The sequence below is a fragment of the Sminthopsis crassicaudata genome, chromosome 3 (assembly GCF_048593235.1).
Source record: "Sminthopsis crassicaudata isolate SCR6 chromosome 3, ASM4859323v1, whole genome shotgun sequence".
Classification (NCBI taxonomy): domain Eukaryota; kingdom Metazoa; phylum Chordata; class Mammalia; order Dasyuromorphia; family Dasyuridae; genus Sminthopsis; species Sminthopsis crassicaudata.
Window position 1 is genome coordinate 622,858,423 of NC_133619.1, and position 14,335 is coordinate 622,872,757.

At 37.9% G+C, this 14,335-nt stretch overlaps 1 long non-coding RNA gene across 1 annotated transcript in view; it reads right to left on the bottom strand.

Annotated features, from left to right (window-relative positions):
* Positions 1-3,296: 3,296 nt before the first annotated feature.
* Positions 3,297-14,335, bottom strand: part of LOC141564926 (uncharacterized) — a 38,866-nt gene continuing 27,827 nt past the window's right edge. Inside the window, exons 2-4 of the long non-coding RNA XR_012488810.1 lie at positions 6,280-6,390; positions 4,331-4,513; positions 3,297-3,948 (exon numbers count right to left, since the gene is read on the bottom strand). This is a non-coding gene — a long non-coding RNA (uncharacterized LOC141564926). The remainder of the gene's footprint in view (positions 3,949-4,330; positions 4,514-6,279; positions 6,391-14,335) is intronic.

Below are 14,335 nucleotides of genomic sequence, written 5' to 3' on the forward strand. Positions count from 1 at the left end.
TCAGCTTTTTCTTTAGGTGAGTGTATTTCTTGCTGAAACCAGGCTGTTGTACAAGCACCTGAACATTTCTATTCCATACTACCGTGTCTGTATTCCTTCTCCCGCCTTTTTTTTTTAAGTCATTCTGTGTTCTCAGATACTATTAGATCTCATAAGAGGGGCTCATAGCTGCCCTAAATGTAAACAGCAGAATTTACATTTTAGTGTTTTAAACAATATCCTTTTCTAGACTAACTTCAGATCTGAAGCAGGAAGGGCTGTTTCAGCAGCCATATCCATGTGGGCTTAAAGCCCATTATAGCCTAGGCATTTACAGACAACTCTCTGATGACCAGAAAGATTACTATGGTCTGTTAGGAAAGGTCAATCCCTCCCTAGTGGACTGTATGAAAGAAACTGACAAGGACAGAACCTGTCATTCAAGATGCTCTCCATCTAGTGGGCAATTCAAATACTGCACTTAGTTTGCTAAATTGCTTTGTGGGATAATTGATATGGTGGAAAGCTTACTATCTTTCCATGGGCATAAAAAGGGCATAACTTCTTCATGCAGAGAAATAGCTAGAAAATGACTTGGAGGTCTAGATCCTGACAAAAATAAGGCAAAAGCTCACCCAGGAGAGCCTATTGTGGCTCCTTAATGGGAGACACCCTGGTAGAGTGTCAGTTCTAGTAAGTTCCACTCAGAAAGTACTTTAATAGCCAAGGTATATCTGCTTTCTGGGGGGTCCAACCAAAGCATCTGAATGCAAACTTGGGGAGCAAAGGAAGTGTATCAAAAGAAGTATTTTGTTTTGAATATATTTTGGTACTCTCTCATAGGAGAGTTCATACTTTTAAAATAGAAACTAAAAATTCAACTTGATCTTTGGAAGACTGTAGATTACAAATAATGATAATTAGATTTACTTGACTTATTAAGTTTTAAAGCAGAAAGATTGCTTCACTATTTTCTAGTTTATTGTAAAGAGCTCCAGTGTCATCCTCTGGCGTGTGAAGTCCATCATCATCCAAACTCCTAGTTGGCTTTAAATCCAGGTCTTATAGCTAACGACACATTTGAATATCATAAAACATAACTAGATTTAGTCTCTGCTACTATATTGGTCAAGCAGAAATTGCAATATGTTGAATGATCTTTTTCTTCTCCTCAAATTGTGGGAGCTGCAAACAGGATGGGACAGGATGCACGTAACCAGTCACTTAGTGGTCTCAGACAAGTACTACAACACAGTCTTTTCCTGACCACATTTTATAACCTGAATGGAGTTCATTGACTTTCTTAATTAGAGAATAAAGATCTGTCTCTGAACTTCAGAAGTTAGACAGTAACGGTTAGAACCAAGATTTAAGCCTGTGTTTCTCCCGATAGCAATTCATCTTGCTTTGTTCCTTTCCTTCTTTCTAGCTACAAACATTCTCAAACCTATCCTAATGTCAGGGGTTATCCCCTGGAGTCCTGTCCTACCAAAGAGTTCCCTTTTGTCTTCTGGACTCACATGGAATCTAGCTTAATCCTACAGGAGTCTAATCCCAGAAAGAGGGAAGTCAGACTTTTCTTGCATTCACAGATTTATGCCCTCATCCAAAAGTTCTGGAGAAATCTCTTTTTTAAAAGGCTTATGTCTAGAGTTTCCCCTAACAGGGTTGAGGTGAGCAGGTGCTTTCTAGAAAAGGGATTCACTGTTTATATTCCTGCATGAGAGGATGATACTTGTAACTCAGTATGTTCTCAGTATGGAAGTGAAGAGGGCACAGATATAAGTTGAATATGAAAGGATAACATCTTTTTTTTTTTTTAATGATGACATTTTTTTGTGGCAGCCCTTTTTGTAGTGGCTAGAAACTGGAAAATGAATGGATGCCCATCAATTGGAGAATGGCTGAGTAAATTGTGGTATATGAATGTTATGGAATATTATTGTTCTGTAAGAAATGATGAATGCAGAGAGGCTTGGAGAGACTTACAGGGACTGATGCTGAGTGAAATGAGCAGAACCAGGAGATCATTATACACTTCAACAATGATACTGTATGAGGATGTATTCTGATGGAAGTGGAAATCTTCGACAAAGAGAAGATCTAATGCAGTTCCAATTGATCAATGATGGACACAATCAGCTATACCCAAAGAAGGAACACTGGGAAATGAGTGTAAACTGTTTGCATTTTTGTTTTTCTTTCCAGGTTATTGTTACCTTCTGAATCCAATTCTTCCTGTGCAACAAGAAATTCGGTTCTGCACACATACATTGTATCTAGGATATACTATAACATATTTAACATGTATAAGACTGCCTGCCATCTAGGGGAAGGAGAGGAGGGAAGGAGGGGAAAATTCGGAACAGAAGTGAGTGCAAGGATTAATGTTGTAAAAAAAAAAATTATCCATGCATATGTACTGTCAAAAAGTTATAATTATAAAATAAAAATAAAATAAAATTACAAAAAAATGATGACATTAAGGGGTGAGAGAGGAATATACTGGGAGAAAGAGAAAGGGAAATGTGGAATGGTGCAAATTATCTGCCATAAAAAAGAGGCAAGAAGAAGAGGAGGGGAAGAAAGAGAGGAGAGGGTGAGTGAATGAACCTTACTCTCATCAGAATTGGCTCAAATAGGAAATAACATACCTACTGAATAGGGGTATAGAAATCTATCTTACTCTGCAGGAAAATAGACAGGGAATGGGATATGGGAAGGGATAGAGGATGATAAAAGAGAGGGCATATTGGGGGAGGGAGTGGTCAATAGCAAAACACTTTTGAGGAGGGACAAGGTGAAGAGAGAGAATAAATGAGGGGAAATACAACTAGCAATAGTAATTGTAAAAAAAAGTGTTTCTGTTGGAATATTTTATTCTCTGGAAAAAACGATAAGAGGGATGCACTCAGGGAAAAAAAAAGCTGGAAAGTTCTCTATGAACAAAGTGAAATATACTGTATTTAAAGTAATATAAATGTTCATAGTACAATCATCTACCCCTACTCTGAAAGACTTATGATGAAAACTCCTATCCATAGCCAGAGAAGCAACTGTTGAGTCTGAATATAGATCGAAGCATTCTCTATTACTCTCTCTCTCTTTATTTTTAATTTAATTTTTCTTGAGGGGTTTTATTTTCATTAGGATGGAGATTTATGTTTTCTTTCATTACTTGACTTTTATGAAAACATTTTGCATAACTTCACATGTGGTTTCTTAATTGTGGGTGAGAATGAGGAAGAGAGCCCAGAACTCAAAAATCTTAAAAACAAATATAATTTTTTTTTGCATTGAATGTAACTGGGGGAAAATATTAAATAAATAAATGTACAAAAAAGGGATCTGAAGTATACAATACATAGATACAGAATATATATTTATTTCTTCTATAGAATAAATGCTTAAAACACAAAAGACTCATCAGAGCACACAGATAAAATCTTAAAACAGTAAACAGTCACAGCTATTATACCCCCTTCCCAAGAGATAAGAACACCTTTGTAGAACTGCTGAGCAACTATTTTACATTCACCTCAGATCTGCATTGTCCAAGCAACTTACAAGGCCAGATCTGGTCAGCCATGTCTCTTTAGTCCTTTCAGCTGAAGAATTCTTCTGGAAGTTATCCTTCAGGTTATTCAGCAACTGACTTAAGAAGGAAGCTAAGAAACAAGCAATTGCTGAATGCCTACTATGTGCTGGGCTCTGTGCTGAGAACTTTACAAATAAATCACTTGTTCTTCACAACAATCTTGAGAGATAGGCACTATTATCATTCCGATTTTGTATTGAGGAAACTGAGGCAGACAGAGATGAAATTACTTGTTCAGTCAGTGTCTGAGGTTAGATTTGGAATTCCTAACTCTTTCCTTTACCATCTGGCTTCCTCTTTGGAACTCTTGAACTCGCAAAGTAGACACCAAAGCCATAAAAGTCCATCTTGTAAGGTTGCTTTTCACTCACCTGTGTTCAAGGAAGGAAACACAAAGGCAAAGAGTGTTACACTGACTACCCCAGTCCCCATTACCTAAAGATGAGATGTATTGATTTCAGCCCTCCCCTAGGATTCTCTGATAGGAGAATTGGGGGGTATTTAGGCTCTCTGCTAATGGCTCCAAGCCCCCGCCATTGGTCCTCTCTTGAGTTTAGGAGAGGATTACCTAAACCCCTAAATCTTTTATCCACCAGCAATTGCATTAGTTTTTACAGAGGAATATTTGCTTTAAGAAGCATAATAAAAATCAAACAAACTTGTTCTTCAATGGGACATAATTAATCTTCCTTCTTCTTTGTACCACCTCAATCTCTGGAAAGGTAAAAGGGATTTGGTTACAACCTAGCCTACCTCCCATAGAGCACAGAGTGGCAGTTCCAAGTTCAAGGTTCCCCTTAGGTTGCAATACTAAGTAGCCTGGCTTCTTCTCTGCCACAGTGACTGGCTGGGATGTCTTGTCTGAATCCTGGATCCAGGGTGGGGTTGCCAAAATTTGAACTCTAGTCTCATGGGGAAGACCACCAGCACCTGAAACTGAGAAGGACAAATGACATAGAACAAAAACAGAAACCCCGAGCCAAGAGAAACCTCAGAGCTGAGGGCTCAGAGAGAGAACAGAGAACTCTTTCCCCTCTCTCTGGTTCAGTCCACTGCCCTAGCATTATGGGTGAAAAAGCAGACTTCCTCTGACTAGTTTTAAAGGGATTGCCTATTTCAGCTAAGCAGTCAATCAAAGGTAGTTCCAACCACCCATATGGTAGGAAAACACAGGCTGCAGGGTGCCTCCATATTAGGTGATCTAGGACTCATAAAGGCCCAAAAGGAAACTGGGCACTTGAGGCGGTCTCAGGTTCACTTAGGCAAACACATAATTTAACTGCCATGAGCTTGTAACTGCCTTGCCTATTGAAGCAATAGAGGGGAGAGAGGATATATAAATCCCTCCAGTCCAGGCTGTCAGTCCCCAGGAGAGGCTGGGCATAGTCCCAAGAAAAATGCTCAAGAGAAGAAGAGAGAGGGCTAGAGCCTTTTCCCTCATCTTTTATAGCCTCCTGAGCAAGCAGTAATTCCTGAGTTCAGTTGTCAATCATTTTTGACATAGCATCTCAGTCACCGGGACAATAAGGGGTCACTTTATAACTCCAAAGCACAAATACGTGCCCCTCAAAAAGAAGCCAATTTCACTATCCCAGCAAAGTGCGTGGCTCTCAGCAAGAAACATATTCAGCTCTATTATCCCTGTTAGGCTAAAAAATAATAATAAAAAGTAAGATAAAAAAATTCCTTAAACAGCAGAGTGGATCAGTGGATAAAACAATGGGTCTGGAGTCAGGAAGATCTAAGTTCAAAATCAATCTCAGCCTCTGGAAAAGTGTACCTCTGCCTACCTCAGTTTCCCAAACTGTAACATGGGGATAACAATAGCACTTGCCTCCTAGTTCTATTGTCAGGATCAAATGAGATAATATTTTCAAGCACTTAACAAAGTAGCTGGCACTTTTAAGTTCTTAATTCCTTCTTATTCCCTTCCTTTCCTTTGTACCAGTTATCTATTCCACCTACTGTCCTCTATCTCTTTCCCTTCATGACTAAACTTCTATAAAACCAGTGGTATAATCATTTATACTTCAACTCTTTACACTCTAGCTCCTATGCTTTATTACTAAAACTATTCTCTAAAATCATGGCTATTAAGTCATTTTTCAGTTGGACATAAACTGACCCTGTTTGATATTTTCTTGGCAAAGGTACTGGAATGGTTTATCATTTCCTTGTCCAGCTCATTTTACAGATAAGAAACTAAGAAAGAGTTAAGTGCCTTGCCCAGCATCACATACAAATTTGAACTCAGGACTTCCTGATTCCAGGCCCAGCATTCTATCTACTGCGTCACCTCTTAATTGCCAAATGTAAAAGTTTTTTGTTGGTTTTTTTTTTTCCCCCAATCCTCCTCCTTCTGGCATCTGAAACAGAGATGTTAAGTAACTTGCCAGGATCACACAGCTAGTAAGTGTCTGAAACAGAATTCAACAGATTTTTCCTGACTCCAAGCCCAGCACTCAGTTATACCAAACTTTCCCTATAGACATATTGGCCAATAATTTTGTTTTGTTCTAATCACACGTAGCTTATTGAATTATTCCACAAAACCCAAAATCAGGAACCAGAGTCATATGCTTTCATTTACTCAAAAGCCCATAATTTCCCCTCATTGTAAAACATTGAGGAGCAGAGGGGGGATTTCTCAAGAGGCTCATTCCGAAAATCAATAAAACCACTTTGATCATACCCTTTCCTACCTCCACTGAGCAGTCAGTTGCCAGCTGAGCCATCATCACTTTAGAGATGGAAGTTGCCTCTCTCTGGTAAGTACTTTTCTGGCTGGAGCAGACATTGTACAGTTATCACATCTAGCAGCCAGGGGAAAACACAGTGCAATTATTTTTTGGTTGCATACAAAGACTATCTCAGCAAGTTATTGCAAACATTTACTCTGCAGCCAACCAGCAGATAAAGAGATTGGGAAGCTCTAAGGATTAGGTTTTGAGTGAGCCAGAGGGAAAAGATAATGCTAGAGCTTGAAGTCTAAGTATCATCCCGGCTTTCCTTCCTCCTCCCATCTCCCCGCTGTGATGTCAAAGTGAGTTCAGGCAGTAAACCCACACTGGAGAAATCTATTTTTATAGATGGGCAAAAGCCCGAGACATCAAATGGAGTGAGTCTTTGGGAAATGGAAAATGAATTCTTAAGTTGGAGGGGAGGTTGGTGATGGATAAAAGATTCGTGTCTCTATTTCCCTAGATTCATTGAATATTCTGGTTGAAGAATTTTAGACTACTTAAAAGCACGAATCTAGACCTGAATATCAGAAGCCAGCATCAAATGTCTCAAAGACATAGCTAAATTTGTAGTTTTGAATATGTAGTCCATTATTCACATATTTCTAACTTAAGAGCATAGATTTTGAACTGGCAGGGCCCTTAAAGGCCATTAATTCCAGGCCACTAATTTTCCAGTGCATAAACTGAGGCACAGAAAATTAAGTCATTTGCCCAGGGTCATCCAGCCAGTAAAAATATAAAAAAGGATTTGAATCCAGGGTCTTCTTACTAAATCCAATGCTTTATTCACTATACCAAACTGTGTTTTATTATTCTGGTCTACACATATAAAGGATAGATGGGTACACAGAGTGAAATGTTAACAATTTAGTCAGGGGAAGGATTATATTAATGTCTACAGGTTCTCTATTGAAATTACACTGCTTTTGGTCAAATTCCAGCAAACAAAAATTACAATAGAGATTCCTTTGGCTGAATTCTGTTAACATTGACTATTGTTCAGAAAACGTTTCAGGATTTGGAATGAAATTCACTAAGGTGAAAAAATTAATAATTTTGCATTAAAATGACTACTACATTTTTCCTCCAGCCAATCTGGTGATTTTTCTTTGATTCTGTTTCATCAAACGTAATCAGTGTAAGTTGAATCTCTGTGTTAATGCCAGATATAGGAATATCTTAATTGCTATGGAGCAACTCTTTTAAATAACTTAATTTTTCAGAGAGAGGGAGCTAATTTTCCGTTGCAATCTGGGAAATCAGATAACCAAAATTGTTAGAATTAGTTCTGAAATGAGGAAACAGGTTCCAAATGAGGATCTGAAGAGCTATTCTAAAAGTAAAATAAAATGTCAACTTGATGACATCTGTTTTGACTACCCAAAGTATCTTTGGGAGAGGGGAAGATGTATTTCCTCATTCCTGGCTAAGTTTCAGAAAATCAAGGTCATTAGATAACCAAATGAGTAATGTATGAACCTATAGATAGCAGACTGTATATATTTGTTTTCCAAGTTGTCTAAACTTTCATTCGATTGTATGCTCCTTGAGAGAAGGGACTGTCTTTGGTCTCATTTGGATCCCCAGTGCTTAGCAAATGTCTGGCACAATTTTTTTGGTTGTCATTTTCAGTCGTGTCTTTTTTCTAGTTTGCTTGGCAAAGACATGGGAGTGGTTTGCCATTTTCTCAATTTACAGATGAGGAAACTAAAGCAAATCAAGTTAAGTGATTTGACCAGGATCATACAATTAGTTAAGTGTTTGAGGCCAGATTTTAACTCAGATCTTCTTGACTCCAGGCCTGACACTCTATCCTCTATTCCATCTAGCTTCTTTCTGACATATAGTAAATATTTAGTAGCAATTGATTGATCCAATATTCCTTGCTAAATATACGATTATAAATATCATAACCAAATGTTCTGCTTCTATCTTGCATTATCACATTTAATCATGTTAAAAAGGCATTTTTTCCTGCTTGAGAATGATCCCTACCCTTCCTCCCCATAATCATAAATCATATAAAGCTAGAAGGAAATCTAAAGTGTTGTATTTTATAGTACCTCATTTTACATATGAGGAAACTGAGGACCAGGTGGCCAAGTTACTTATAAAAATTTATTTAATAAGATGACATCAGATTTCAGAAACATAAATCAGAAGGTTAAAAAGGAAATTCTCAATATATATCAGTGAAAATATAACAGAGGAGATTCTGAAAATATTTAATAAATTGGACACATTATAAACATAAATATATATTTGTATATATGTGTTATAGATGCAATAAGGACATATTGAATAGACAGAAGGGGCCATCTTCCTCTTCCTCACTGAATTTGTTCATCTATGTCTATTCTTTCTCTGTTGGACAAGATTCCATCCTATTTTACTCAAGATTTTTGCAGTGTCCTAGCTTTTCCTACCATACTAGGGTATGACCTTCAAAGAGGGGCTTCATATTCATTCCTACTGAGCTTAGAGAAGCTAAGGCAGATATTTCTTGTCATTTATCATCCCAAGTCACCCCTGGAGATTTTTTAGAAGATACTTTCTCAATTGGTCAAAAAGATATGAACAACAAGAACAAAAAAAAAAAAAAAAAAGGATATAAACAATTTCTCCCAAAAAATGTAGACTATTAACAACATTATGGAAGTGCTGATAAGTATAATCTTTATTATATAAAATTAGATTGTAAAATCCTGGAAGGTAGTTACTATCTTACTTTTGTATTTGTACCCCAACAGGGTTTTGCACATTGTAAATATTTAATAAATGCTTTATTCATTATTTCATCAATAAAATAACATGCAAATTTCTTGCTCTACCCTACAATCTAACATAATATTAGAACAAATTTTGCACAATTCCTCAAGTAAGCCTTAGCTCGAAGGGCTGATGAACTTTCTCTTCATTGGGAAAGATTGATTATTACTCAAGTTTAAGTGCTGAGAGCAGCAGAGAAAAGAGATCCATTTTCTTCCATCTTCCTGCAGGCTCTTCTGGCTTCCAATTCTGAGATAGGAAATAGCCATTCCAACCTCTCTTCAGATACTCTTTAGGAGGTAGCTAGGTTCCAAATAGTCAGGATCACCCTGATTCATGATCCTTATTATTTCTTGCTTTTCCTTCCTGGCAAGAATTGAAACCTCCCTTGGAGGAGGAATGCTTATTCTTTCTTCTCTATAAGACACCTCAAGACCATCCACTCTTAAATCTACAATTAACTATTGTAAAATATTTAACAAAAGGATGAAATTCTTCAGTATAGTCAATCATCTTCAGTTCCTTCATCACCTCCAGCAACCCCTGCTGACTCTCAAAGGTCAAAGCAGCTGGAACAGAGATTCTGTAATTAAAAATTGCCAGGATCATTTCCAACCAAGCCACATTTTTCATTAGCTTCTTCCTAGAGACAGGAACCAGCAGTGTTTAAGCAAACCCCACCCTGCTCCATTAGGACAAAACAAGCACATGACAGGACATTCATAAACCCATTTAATGGGAACACAAGCTTCTAATGAAATGATATTGACCTTATTTACTAAATTTGAACTTAATGTTCAGCATAACCCAATTGCCAACTGGACATTTCTTTCTTAAGAATAATTCTCTTGAGGGATATGTGTTCATGCTTTGTATTAAAATGGTATTAGACAAAAAAAAGGACTATTTGGTATTTGGAAGAGTATCTCAGCTGGTATGAGGACATTAGCTGCTCATTGTTGGTCTTTGTCAATCCAATGAGGAATTTATCACAGATTTAGAACTAAACAGACCCTAAGTAGTCATCTAATTGAACTCTCTCACTTTCCAAATAATAATAGCTAGCATTTATCAAGCATTGTAAAATTTGCAGAGTATAGAGTATACATATTATCTAATTTTATTTTTACAACAAAGTCATTCATTCTCTGGCCCCAAATCCAGTCTTTCCTCTGTCCCAGCTCATCTTTGTTATGAGAAAGTTCCTACCGATAGGTGTTTAATAGGAAGTAGCTATTTTTATTTTTTAATTGAAATTTTTTATTTTCAAAACATATACATGGATAATTTTTCACCAATGATCCTTACAAAACCTTGTGTTCCAATTTCCTCCCTTTCCCCCAACTCCCTCCTCTAGATGACAAGTAATCCAAGATGTTAAACATGATAAAAATATATGTAAATCCAATATAAGCATATATATATTTATACAATTATCCTGATGCACAAGAAGAATTAAATCCAAAAGGAAAAAAATGAATTAGAAAACAAAATGCAAGCGAACAACAACAAAAAGAGTGAGAATGTTATGTTGTGATCCATATTCAATCCTCACAGTCCCCTCTCTGACTCTAGATGGCTCTCTTCATCACAAGATCATTGGAACTGGCCCAATTCCTCTCATTGTTGAGGAGAGCCACATCCATCAGAATTAATCATCATATAGTCTTGCTGTTGCCATGTACAATGATCTCCTGGTCCTGCTCATTTCACTCAGCATCAGTTCATGTAAGTCGCTCCAGGCCTTTCTGAAATCATTTTGTTGATTATTTCTTATAGAACAAGAATATTCCATAACATTCATATAATTTATTCAGCCATTCTCCAACTAATGGGCTTCCCCTCAATTTCCAGTTTTTTGCCCCTACAAAAAGGGCTGCCATAAACATTTTTGCACATACAGGTCCCTTTCCCTCCTTTAAGATCTCTTTGGGATATAAGCCCAGTAGTAACGCTGCTGGGTCAAAGGGGATGCACTTTTTGAGCATAGTTCCAAATTGGGAAGTGGCTATTTTTAACACACAGTTAGGTACTGTGACTAAAGACAAAAAGAGCTCCCAACAAAGCTCAGCATGAAGGAGGACAGAAAAAGGGAGCTCAATGCTGCCTCCAACATTTACTGGGACATCTTATCCCTGACCAATCCCGGGGCAAGGGATGAATCACCAAGTCAGGGAAGCCTGGATCTGAAAAGTCATCTAGCAGAAAGCCCATCAAGAGTTATGAGGAACATAAGAGTGGAGGGCTTTCTGGAGCAGGGATTTCCTCACCATGGCACATCAGTCATTACTGGGTGTAACCCCTAACCCAGAACCTAAAGCAATGGAGGTGAGCCAAAACAATATTAAGGTGAGGAAGGAGCTAACATTAGAGATGAGATTGCTGTTTCCCTTCTGATTCCCTTCCCTTTTGTGTTGGCTCTGATCCTCATCATTTCCTTTTTAATCTTTCTACCTTTTGCCTAAACTGCTCTGAAGCTTCACAGAAATCAGATCAACTCTAAGATAAAACTTTCTCATCATGACTTGGGGACTTTTTGCCTCTTGACTTATATGTATGTTGAAGAGGCCCATATGATGTTTTCCTTTGGCTTCTAACTGTAGAAGCCTTGGACTGCATTCACTTTTTATATTTCCAAATAGACTAACTTGTACATGAGTATACTTGTGAAATGATACAGAATGTGCTGAGGCATAAGGCCAGGAAGTCAGTTGTGGTACAGTGGAAAAAATGCTGGTTTCCGAGGCAGAGGACTCTGGGATTCTATCTACCACTCACCACTTGTGTGACCAGGGGCCTCAGTTTCCTCATCTGTAAAGTCATGGAATTTTTTCTAGATGACTTCCAAATTTATGATCCGCTTTTCCAAAGACGGATATAAGGAATTCAGGAACCAAGAATGATGAGTAAAAGTTCTGTGTGATCAACCTTAGGTTATCCATGTTATTCCTTAATTCAATTTTCTAGTTCTTTGTCAATAAGTACAACATTGGACTGGGTGTGACCTAAATAAAATATACAGAATCCAGTGGTAAAGCATTCTTTGAATACAGAGTTTCTGGCCATTTTAGAAACATGGATCTACCCACACAGGCACTCAATAAATTTCTCCTGACTCTTATTGAAAGGTTGCCAGCTTCAATTCCACATCCTGCAAGCTTACCATAAGTAAGTGTTAACAAGAAAGAGATGCCTTATGGTATGTTAACCATATGACTCTTGGAAAAGTGTGAAAAAGTTGGCTAATTGGTAACAGCCACAGAGTTCCACAGCAAACACAAGAATGTGTTATTCTCTTTTATCTTTAGCCAGTTCTCTGGCTTTGTAACCACAGGGAAAGCAAAGTTTTGTCTCTAGATGTCAAATCTGGGACATCAGGAGAAATTTATTTCCCAAGACAACTCCTACCCTTTGTATCAAAAGATCAAATCACCCCTCCAAGAACCCTCCTGCCCTTCCATTAAACCCCACAAAATTTAGGGGGAAACTCCAAGAGTCATCGCCTTTCCAGCATCACTACATCTGTAGCTAAACTGTTCTCTGTACACCAATCACTTTCACCTGCCCCCTCCTCCTCCAAAGTGCAATTGTTTTTTGCCCAAGAGAACGAATTCCTACTTACAGTTCCACTAGAAACACAAAAGGAACACCCAACTGTGTAGAAATTGCTCTTATTTAGGGAATGTGCATGCTAGTTCAAAAAACTGCTGGGAGGAAACCCAAGCCCAAATTGACTCCAGGAATTTCATCAGGGGGTCCTTGCCCAAGGCTGCTAGAATTCCTTGTTACTTTTCTAGTATTTCCAGACCCCCAGATTCCATAATTCAAGGGAAGAGCTACTGCTGGCAATGATGTCAACAATGAGGCTGGGACCACAGGGACCTTAGCTAAAATACTGCTGCTAAGATGCAAATCATGTAATCTTCAGGACCATGCAGACTTTTGCTCTCCTCATCACAGCTTGAGCCTTTTTTAGCCATTACCTCTCTGAGGAAGAACTTTAATTAAGGCATTTTATTCTTTAATATTTCCTTTGTCCTGTTCCCCTTCCCAAAATTGATGAGGTCTTAAAAATAGGTCACAATTGAATAGCAGAGTTGAACCAAGGAAGATGTGCAGGAGGTAATCTTTTGAGGCTCAGAAGCTGTATTTAAAAAAACAAGAAAATTCTATCTGAAATACATCATTTAGAAGCAACCTGTCATAACCGAAAGAGCGAAATGGCACCAAGAACTCAGTTTCATCTACTTCTGATACTTACAAGTCTTCTGACCATGAAGAAGTCACTTTAGTTGTTCAGGTAATTCCCTAGGATTTATCTGCTAAGTCACCTAAGATTGTAATCTCTGCAAGATAAAGTGTATCCCACATTGGGAGTTCCCCACCCTAATGAAATCACAAATCTTTCCCTTCTTTGTCTTTGTATTTAGTGGAGCTCAACATTGCAAACAAAAGCACAGGCCCAATTCTGGAAGGTTCATGCAGCCCTCCATTATCTATCTATTCAAGCCAAGAGTACTTGAACTTTTGGAAATTCAAAAATTAATTTCAGCCCATGCTCTGATTTACCTATGCAGTATGGATCCTCCTTTTAAATCATAAAAACTGCTTAACCTCCCAACCTCAATTTCATTGCGGGAAGGATATAACGTTTAGCTGCCTCACAGAGGTGATGGAAGCCAGAATTAATTAATGTTTACTAAGCACCCGGATGGCAGAACTATTCTCATTAAATTCTAATTATGATTATCTGCATGTTGGGGGCAATATGAAGTGAAGGGTTGATGCTTGGACCAAATTCGGAATACTGTTTTCCGTGCGGTGGAATTCCATTTTAAAAAGAATGACTTACATTTCCCTCATTTTTCATGCTTCTCACGCATAGCTGCTGCGGAAAATTCTGATTAGTTTAATCTTGACAGCATGAAAATGACATATGGTGAAATCAGGTCAAAAGGGAGAACTCTGATCTTTGCTTTTTTTAATTCTTTGTCTTTCTCGTGGCTTCTGACCGATCCTTCTCTGGAAGGTCCTTTGTCTTTTTCAAATTAAATCTTCCACCAGCATTCCTGCCTAAAGTAGTATTGCAGACTAAATGTGAGGTAATGGTCTAATCTTAAAATAATGGCACCAATACTCTGTGCTAAGGATTAGCTATCTTTGTAACCCTAGCCAACACTAGCAGGAATGGGTAGTGCTCTCCAGTACAGCTCACAAGGTTAAGTCAAAAACAGGGAGAAAGAAA